The sequence below is a fragment of the Gavialis gangeticus genome, unplaced genomic scaffold (genome assembly GCF_001723915.1).
Source record: "Gavialis gangeticus isolate Ggan-Ray unplaced genomic scaffold, GavGan_comp1, whole genome shotgun sequence".
In the NCBI taxonomy this organism is placed as follows: domain Eukaryota; kingdom Metazoa; phylum Chordata; order Crocodylia; family Gavialidae; genus Gavialis; species Gavialis gangeticus.
This window is the reverse complement of record NW_017728973.1, coordinates 7,581,044-7,590,859: the sequence shown is the minus strand read 5'-3', so window position 1 is coordinate 7,590,859 and position 9,816 is coordinate 7,581,044.

The window sequence follows — 9,816 nt, the reverse complement described above, 5'->3', positions numbered from 1 at the left end:
CTAACCTGCTGTGGAATTTGTTAGTTAATAGAACTAATTAAGCAACTGCAGTAAATGCTTCCTGTAGATGTGACCAGTGACTACAAAAAGGATTGTTTTTACTTCTCTCCATTCTGCCATTCAAGAGCAAGATGTGTAGTATATTGTGGGGGTATGTTTTATGTAAGAAAATACAGTAGTTGCAGAGCCAGGTTGGCTGCTGGCTTTTTGGTGCATCTCCTGTGAGCATCCTGAGGAGCCCGGTTCCCTTGGAAAGATGGCCAAAAGATTACAGCAGAAATCTGGGCCCCAGGATACCTGGGTTCTACCTTGCAACTCTGTGGCTGTCAGGGGACAGGACACCTGAGTTCTCCCACTGGCTTGGGAAGCCCCTTCACCTCTCCCCACCCTGTCAGCCCTGGCCAACACCTGGCTGATACAGTAGGGTTGGGGCCTTCAATGAGCGACCCACCCATTAGCGTGGAGGCAAGAGGCCGGATTTCATAGACGTAGACATTAGGGCTAGAAGGGACCTCAGAAGATGGAGTCCAGCCCCCCGCCACAGGGGCAGAAAGTCAGCTGGGGTCATAGGATCCCAGCAAGATAAGCATCAAATTTCTCTTGAAGGTGTTCAATGTAGGTGCTGGAACCACCTCCAGTGGCAGGTTATTCCAGACCTTGTGGGGCTCGAACAGTGAAGAAATTCTTCCCTATGTCCAGCCTGAAATGGTCTTCCAGGAGTTTATAACCGTTAGACCTTGCTTTCTTGGATGCTTTCTTGTCCCCTTTCCCTCCAGCTGTCCCAATCCCCCTTTTGGCTCAGGGCAGCTGTACCCTGTTCCAGCTTTGTCTGCAAACTGTTCCCAACCCACAAGTGCCACAGCCCACCTCACTGCTCCCAGTCCCAGCTGCTCCCCCAGCCATCCCCCACCCCTTCTTCCCCAGCATGGGAGCTTCCAATGCTGGCTTTGAGCACCTCAATGCTGGCGGATCAAAGGAGGACAGGTGACATAATGGGGCTAAATGCTGTCAGCATGGAGCGCAATCGCCCTCCCTGCTCCCTTCCTTGCGGCGGCTTCAGCACGTGTGTGGAGCTGCCCCAACATTCTTTAGCAGCAAAAGGGGCTGCGCTGCACCATACTGGGGCCCTTGAACCCGCCCTCAGCTTTGTGTGTCATGCCACCCACTCCCTGGGAGCAGGGGGAGCCTGGAGACCTGGGCAGCAGGAAGGCAATGGGGTGAGCGGTTTCTCGATCAGGATCCGGGGGACCACAGGATAACCCTTCAAGGGCGGGATGTGGCTTGCAGGCCACCAGTTGGCCAGCTTTGTTCTAGCTGTGCTGCTGCTCTATAGAGCAGATGTGGTTGGAGGGGTGGGAGTGGGAGTCAGGGCTGTGAAGGGGGGTCTCTGGCCAGAACTGGCTCAACCATGGGCCAGTGGATTCCCCCCTCTCCCCTGGTGCTAGGTGCTGGATCAGTCCAGAGGAAAAAGACAGGCTCCGTCTCCAAAGCATTCACTTGGCTGGAGCTTGCCTGAGGTCCCAGGCTGCATTTGGTGACCTTTTGCATGGAGAGGGCCCTGGGCCCAGCCCTGCGGCTGGAAGCAGCTGGGTGAACTACAAGCACGTTTTGTCCAAGCTCTCTAGCAGGGGGGTGCCTCCTCCCTGTGCACAGCAGGTTGGTTCCCTGCTCCTACCTCCTTTGATCACACCGCAGCTCTGGCAGGAGCTGCTTCTAATGAGGCTTGTGTCAGCCTGGAGTCCCCACTGCTGTCACTGAGCACAGCTGTGGGGGTGGGGATGGGCCCCCTGCCTCCTTCTCCTTAGTTATCTCACGCTTAATGGTGAAGGTGGCAGGGCACCTAGGAAACCCTGGAGCCCTGGCCAGGCTGCAGCCTGGTGTCAGGAGATGTCTGGGGCCAGATGTGGGAGTGGTTTGCACCTGCCCGGAAGGATACGCTGGTCTCCAGCTCCAGTTCAACTGCCGCTGGTGGAGGACCTGGCTGCTATTGCCCCTTGGTAGCATCCAATGTACCTGTGGCTCAGTGTAGTGGTGGGGGGTCCAAACGGAGAGTTTCCAAAAGGCTCCTGCAGGATCATGACCTGCCTGCCCTTGGGAAGTTGGGGGGTATAGTCCTGAGGCAGGGAAGGCTGAAAGAGCACTGGCCTGGAGGTGTTCCTGACTTGAGAGCCCCCTGCTCTGTGGCTTAGGGACCAGAGTGGCAGGGCCCAGGGCTGGCAGAATGAATGCATTTGGCCATGCAGCAGCCTCAGCGCTGGGTTTAGGCAGCTTGCTTAAGTCCTGATGCAGCTTGTGGGGCCTGATCCTGACCTGGCACAAACTCCACATCACTGGGGGATGGATGGTAGAGCCGCTTGCTTGCCAGGATCTTCCTACTCCTGTGGTTTGGGGTCAGCGGGGGTGGAACCCAGATCCTTCCTGGCTCCCAGGCGTGGGCTGCAACCATTAGGCAACATGGTTGCCACCCACAATGCACTGGGAGCCCTTGCAAGGGAGTGTGGCTCTTGGCCCTGCTCCCTGGCCAGAGCTGCTGCCCGGAACTCCCTCTGCATGGTGGTTTCTGAGGCTTCTCATGCCAGAGCCCTCTCGGCCAGGCATTGTGCAGGGAACAAAGGGCCCCATTGACAGCGCTGCCAGACAGCGTCTCGCAGGCTGTGAACTTTGCATCTTGTGATTCTATGTGCTTGCCCAAGCCCAGGGTGCAGGGCTGGAGCTGAGATTGCAGTTTCCTGCTCCCTGTGCCCCTCCCCTCCATCAGCTGCCCCCTCCCTGGCCCTGAGTGTGTATGTGTTGGAGACCAGACAAGGGTTGTGGGGGCAGAGAGAGGGGGAGGGTTTGCCAGCTGGTGCATGGGTTGGAGTGAGGAATCTGACTGGCAGCCTCTATGCTGATATGAGCAGGCACCCAGGCTGGTCTGTGCCTCCCTTTCAGCCAGGCTTACCCAGGGGGCTGCAGAGCCTGGCAGGAGCACACCAGGTGCTTGCATCCATGGAAAACTGCTGGGTATTGCTGTGCCTTGTTTGTGTTCCCATATGCCAACACCCACCTCTGCCCAGCCCTGGCAAGCTTGCTAAGATGGCTCCCTGCACCCGCAGTGCTGGGAGGGGAGTCTTATACTCAGCTTGTTGCTCCTTTAAGGCAAAGATTAATGAAACCAAACTATGCAAGGGGGAGGGAGCTTTCAATGCCTACAGCTTCCTGCAGGGGCTGGAATCGCCTTCCTGGGTGGCAGTGGGGGTAGTAAAGTGCACTTTAAAAGTGACCAGCTAAGGAGGGTCCTTATTAGGCTGCTTGATCACATGAAATCCCACCTGGAAAGTTGCTTCCCCCATGGAAAGCTTCTGTTTTGCTGTAATTTTTACACTAGACATTCAGGGATTGTTCAGCTTTAAAGCTGATAAGAACTGATGCAACAGCCAGAAGAAACCCTTTGTAATAGGCCCTGTAACACTGAGGTGCTGCATATCTTGTAAGGTGCCAGTAGATGGTGCTCATCTGGGCACTCTTTGCACGCCTCTACACAGACAGCCCTTCCATCACAGAAGACTGTGGCCAACTGTACAACATGTGCAGTGAGGACATTGCAAAGGATGGACAAGTGAGCTTGGCAGGGGGAGGAAAAGGATCTTCTGCCAGGCTGTTTGAAGTGTGCTTATGTGTGGGGAGTTACTAATGCCTGTTCACGTCTAATACTGTAATAACTAATCAACCTGTTCAGCCTTCACAAGAGAAGGCTGAGAGGGGATCTGGTGGCTATCTATAAACTTACCAGGGGGGACCAGTGGGGAATGGGAGAGACCCTGTTCCCCCAAGAACCCCCCAGAGCAATGAGGAATAACGGCCATAAGTTGATTGAGAGTAGGTTCAGGCTGGACATCAGGAGGCGCTACTTCACAGCCAGGGTGGCCAGGAGCTGGAACCAGCTTCCAAGGGAAGTGGTGCTGGGTCCTACCTTGGGGGTCTTTAAAAGAAGGCTTGATAATTACCTAGCTGGGGTCATACGAGCTTAAACTTACCAGGGGTCATATGAGCCCAGTATTCATTCCTACCCATGGCAGGGGTTGGACTTGATGATCTCCTCAGGTTCCCTCTGACCCTGCATCTATGAACCTGTGAATCTATGAACAGCACGGCAAAAGGCTATCATGGCTAAAGATTTCCTACCACTGGCCCTGTCAATGAAGACAAGGGTGCTTTCTCTGTCCATTTTCTGAGCCCCTCAAAGAATGGCCAGTATTTAGTAAGAAAGAAGCAGAAACAAGGAACGCTTTCACCGTTCTTTCCTTCACCCTGATGAAGGCAATGAGGTCACCTTTGAAATATAGAAATTGTCATCTCTTGGAGCTGGGGAGGGGGTGGGAACCATGGCTCATAGGGTGTAACTGATAGCTGTTCTGATTCTGGGCTACCTGCAGTATAACCGGGATACCCAGTGGCTCTGATCAAGGGGCCTATGTTCTATGTCAGGGGTGGGCAAAATACACCCCGCGGGGCCCCTAAAAAAGTTAGAAAATTAATATTTATCTGCCCCTGGCTGCCTGTCATGTGGCCCTCTATGGCTTGCCAAAACTCAGTAAGCAGCCCTCTGCCTGAAATAATTGCCCGCCCCTGTTCTACGTGGATTTGCCTGTAATCCTGTTATTCTTATTTGTGTTGCAGGGGCGAGTAGGAGCCCCAGGTATAGACCAAGCTCCCTTGGTGGTAGGTGCTGTGCAGACACAGGAGAAAATGATTTCTTCCTCGAAGATCCAACAATGCAGGCTCCTGCATTTGTCACCCATGGTGAGTAGACTCTGCTTCCCCAGCAGCCACTAATCAAGTCCTCCAGCACCTTGCTGAGTTCAATCTGAGCACCATTAGGGACCACATCTCCACTCCCAAGACAACTGGGAATGACACCCATCACAAAGCCCTAGGAGTCTTCTAGCAACTGTCCCATAATGTCATGCTGGCAGCAGGTAGGTAGAGTGGGAATTTACCCTCAAGCGTGTCCACACACACATGTGGAAGTGTGCACAGGTAGGCAGCCATGTGTCATGAATGCACATGCATAATCTCACATGTATGCATACTCACAGCCATGCGTGGATCCCTCTGATGCTTGGAAACACAGAGCCACTTGCTGTTCAGTGCAGAGCCACCCCACCCTAAACTGGAGTGTGAATGGGGGTAAGGAGGGTGCTAAGACTAGGACTGAAGGCAACTTAGCTCAGTCCAAGGGCCCTAAAGAAATCTTTCTGCCTACAGTATACTAGCTGTCTGGCTTACCCTGGGTTCTAGCCCCCTTCTCCCTCCACCAGGCTCCATCTATAAAGCTTCCTTTGTCAGAGGCGCTGCTGAAACACTCCCTCCTCCCCAACGTATAGAAGCCCCAATATGGCTGCCCAGCTCAGATCTTATTTTTAACTTCTCATTAGCATCAAAAAGCAGCAAAGTTCCTCCTGTTTCCTGGAGAGGTTCAAAGCCAGATAAGCCTGGAGACAAAAGCCGCATTCTTCCAGCCGGCATGGGCGAGGGCTCTGCTTGCTGTATTTTACCATCCAGCACACATTCTGGATAATAGCCTCCCTGTTACACTTCAGTGCCTGGTCACCAATGCCTAGATCACCCTATGAAGCCTTCCTCCATGTGCATGAATGCACGCAAGGCATGTCTTGTTGGCTGGAGCTGCCTTTGCTGACTCTTCCTCTCCAGCTTGAAGATCCATGCCTGGTCACCTGTCAGGTTTTGATAGTGCTGGGCTGTAGAGTCACCAGTGCCTTGTTGTTACCCCAGTGTGCACCTCTGTCACTGGATATGGTAGGCACTGCAACAGCTCAGAACTGGTTGCAGATGCTGGCTGTCCATGCTGAGATGCTGCAATCAGTCCTGATCTTTCAGGGAGAAGAAGGGTGTGTCTGGGCTTCAAGAGTGAACACCCTTGAAGATCAGGCCTCAGGTGTCTCAGGCTGGCCTGTCCCCAACACTGAGGCTGTTTCAAAGTCAGGCCAGTTTCCAAAATGCTAGTGACTTGCACAAGGTCACGTGATGAGCCAAGAATAGAACCCAGGCATCCTGGCTCCTGCAGCTGTATGTTAACAACCACATCACTCATGGTCTTTACCAGTGGATCCTTCTTTCTGTGGGTGGGCATCTCTCCTGGTCTGGTTGGAAACAAAACCCTGCTCTGTCATGCGTGACGTTCTCCCCTGCCCGGGAGGAGGGGACTACGTTCTGCTGCCTGTCTCTGTTCGTTGTCCTGGTCATTTTCCCCTGTGCCAGCTCTGTGACTGAAAAGCCAAGTCCTGCCAAGCAAGCACTTAGAGCGGCGCTGGGAGACAGCACCATCAACAAATGAGAGCAGCCTGGCAAATCCCACCTGCCTGCCTGTTGGCCACCTGGCCAGGTCCCCTTGATGCAGCTGGACTGCCCTTCTCAGGGAGTCAGGGTTGCCTGCCTTCTTCTGGCCATAAGCTTGTGTTTTGGGAGTTTGTATTTAGAAATAGTACTGGAGCACAGAGGGCAGGACCCAGTCTGGAGTTAGTGACCTGCTTCCCAATGCCACTGAGGGGTGGGAGGTGGTGTGCCAGTCTGGACTCATTTTGTGTATGTCTGTGTGTGAAGGAGACAAGGCGGTGGTATGTTGGGACACTTTGGCCCAGATTCACAAATCCATTTAGGTTAACTCCTACTAAGATGTCTGCCTTATCACTGAAACGGAGGTAAACAAGGTGCCTAAATCCATTTGTGAATGCATGAGACAGTGTGAGAGTGTACATATGCACATGCAAGAGAGTGACAGAACCGGGGTGTGAATGCAAGTGTGTGTGAGAAAGAGAGGCTGTTTCTGAGTGTGTGACAGTGTGGCAGTGCGTGTGTGAGACCAAAGCCATTTAATCATGTTTATGTGTGTCTTACCCACCCAGTACCTCAGACAGAGACCAAGGAGAGAGAGAGAGAGAGAGAGGGAGTATATGTGTGTGAGGAAGAGAGATTGTTCTTAGGGCATGTCAGTCTCTTTCCCTGTGGTGCCAAGGGGTAGTGCCCCCACTCTGGCCTCAAGAAGGGAATCTCATTCCCTCTGGAGCCTGCACCAGGACAGGGAAAGGTCAGTGGGGAAGCCGCTCCCAGGGATGAGGATAGCTGGTGTCCCCTGGCTCTTCAGGTGGGGCCAGCTGATGCAGCTTACTGGCAGGACTGCAAGGGCATAGTCCTTGAGTGCAACTGCTTGCATGGTCAAGCATGTCCTGAGGAGAGCAGTAGACTCAGCTTGTTTGCTATATGTGTCACCATCACTCTGTGCCTGCTCCTTCACAGCTCTGGGGAGGCCAGCATGGGGCTCAGCTCTAAGGGTCTAAATTGCACTAATGTATTTAGCAGCTGCACCCATGATACTGGTTGCACGCTGAGTCCTTCCCTGCTGCCCAGAAGGACAGTGTCCATTCTAGGTTGGCACAGAAATCCAGCTCCACAACTGCTGTGTGTCCCATTCAGGCCCAATGGGACTTTCCAGGCTCCTGAATGTTGTGTAGTCAGGATCCACCTGGGGCAGCCAGAGTTAAGGCCTGGATAGGATTTCTCCTGTGTCCTTGGCACCAATTCTTGGCTATATCTGCCAGAAGAGAGCTCCCAGGCTTGGCTTGGCTTGGCATGGTGTGGTGCGCCTGGCTTCAGCTGGCAATTCTGGCCCTTCTGGATGGGTGAACATTTATTTTTTTCCCTTTATAAATTGATTGTTTTCAAAAATCAGATGAATCGTTTTGAATGAAGGCTGACTGCTAATCATAACAGTACTCTCCTTTCCCCTTGCCCTGTACCTGCCTGAAGCCATCCCAGTTCTCAAGTGCTTGCTGACAAAGCTGCCTTTCCACTCCTCACAACCCTGGGCCCTTGGTGTTTGAAGGAGGGATAGGAATAAGAACCTAGGCTTCCTGAGCTCTAATCACTAGCCTACACTCCCTTTGAGGGAAGGGAATACAAATCTTGAACTTGATCCAGTTTGTTATGCTCTAGCCATCTAGAGCTGAGAATGGAATCCAGGAATTTATTTTCCACCCCCCTCCTAATCAGTGATCTACACTTTGAAGATACTGGAATACTCCCCAGAAATCCTGATGCACATTCCCCCCTGCTCTAATCACTAGACCCCAAAAAGGGAGTAAAACCCAGGAATCCTGCCTCTGAGTCTCATCTCCACCCCCCACATCCCCCTTTGCCTAACCACTCTGACTGTGAAGTGGAGGAAGAGGGGCACTGCAGGAAGACATGAAGTCGAGCATAATAGCTTCTATCAGTTCTTCCTGCAGCTGACTCCTACCCTAGTAACCTAGTTAGGAGCTTCAGCTGCTTGGGGACTTTGTTCGCTTTCTGGTCTCCCTTCCAGAGTCCAAGTGGCAGCACTGACGGGGCCCAATGCTTCGTCGTTCTGCCACTAGCTGGCGGGAGACAGTTCCTGCCCCACTGTGCTTGCAAGTCTAAACACAGATATGGACAGAGGGAGCAAAAACAGAGGCACAGGCGATCGCACAGTCATACCACCAGCCAGTAGCAGAGTAGGGCAGAGAGCCTAGGACCTCTGAGTCCCAGGCAAGCAGCCTCCCCATCCCACCACGAGGCTGAAGCCTCTCTGGCTTTCAGAAATTTCCGGCTAACATTATTGTTCCTGGCACTAGCACGCTACCAAGCAAATATTTATCAGTGCTTGGGGGAGCTGATGCCTTCCTGTGAAATGCCATGGCACACGCCATGTGCCGCAGACAAATTACTCATGGAGGATAATTGCTGCTGTGGTAGGCGGCCGGCTTGAAATCAAGTTCATGTTCTCAGTGGGCCTCCTCTCTGCCCTTCCCTGCCAGCCAGACAGTGATCGGTTTGGGGCAAGGTGTTTGGGAGGTAGCAGGACTCCAGGCCTGGGTTCAAGCTCTGATGGCTAGAGCAGGTGGGGTGGGACTGGGAGTCAGGTCTCCAGCTTCTGTTCCCAGCTCTGTTGTAGACTCGCTGCACCTGCCTGAACCCTGAGTAGGTAAGAGTTGCCCTACCCACCCCAGGTCTGGTGCCTCACTGTGGCAGAGAGTGTGCGCTAAGGGGAGGAGTAACACATGAAGGGCCTACTCAGACTGATCCGTCTGTTACCTCTCCCCTGACAGCTTCTGGCTTCAAAGACCTAGTGTGTCCTATTTGGAGGTGGCAGCCCTCCTTATCTTATTCAAATCCCTACAGACAGACCTGTCCCACGTCTCAGCCTCAGTTTCCCCCCTGTAAAATGGGGCTTAACGCAAAGGGCATGAAACCTATGAGAAAGGTGCTCTGGTGAAAGAAAGCAAGACCCTTTCCTCCTTTCTAACTGCATGGGACTTCTCTGATGACAACCAGGCAGGACTCTCCTCCCCCTCACAACTTCCCTGGCCTCTCTAATGGGCCCAGAGCAGTGCAGGCTCCTGGCTGCCACACCCCGCGCTCCTGGGACTCGCCCCCCTGCATGCCTACCCCCACCAGCCTCTCACTGGGGTCTCAGTCCTGGCTTCCCCGGGCCTTGGGGCGGAGGGATGTGGACTCCAGTCCCCCACGCGGGTTAAGTCCTGGCCTCTGGGCGCAGCTCCCGCCCCTGCCCTCGGCCGGGCGGTGGGAATTCCGCCCGCGGGAGTCACATGAGGACAGTCGGGAGCCGCTCTGCCCTGGCGGGGAGGGGAGGGAGGATGAGGCCGGGGGGCACCCATGGGGGATTCATTCCTCCACCCAGGGTGGGGTCTAGGAGGCTGGGGGCGCTCGGGCTGGGCGGGGGGCGGCTCGGCCGGCACCTCCTTAGCAGGCCTGGGAGAGGAGATGCTCACATGACCC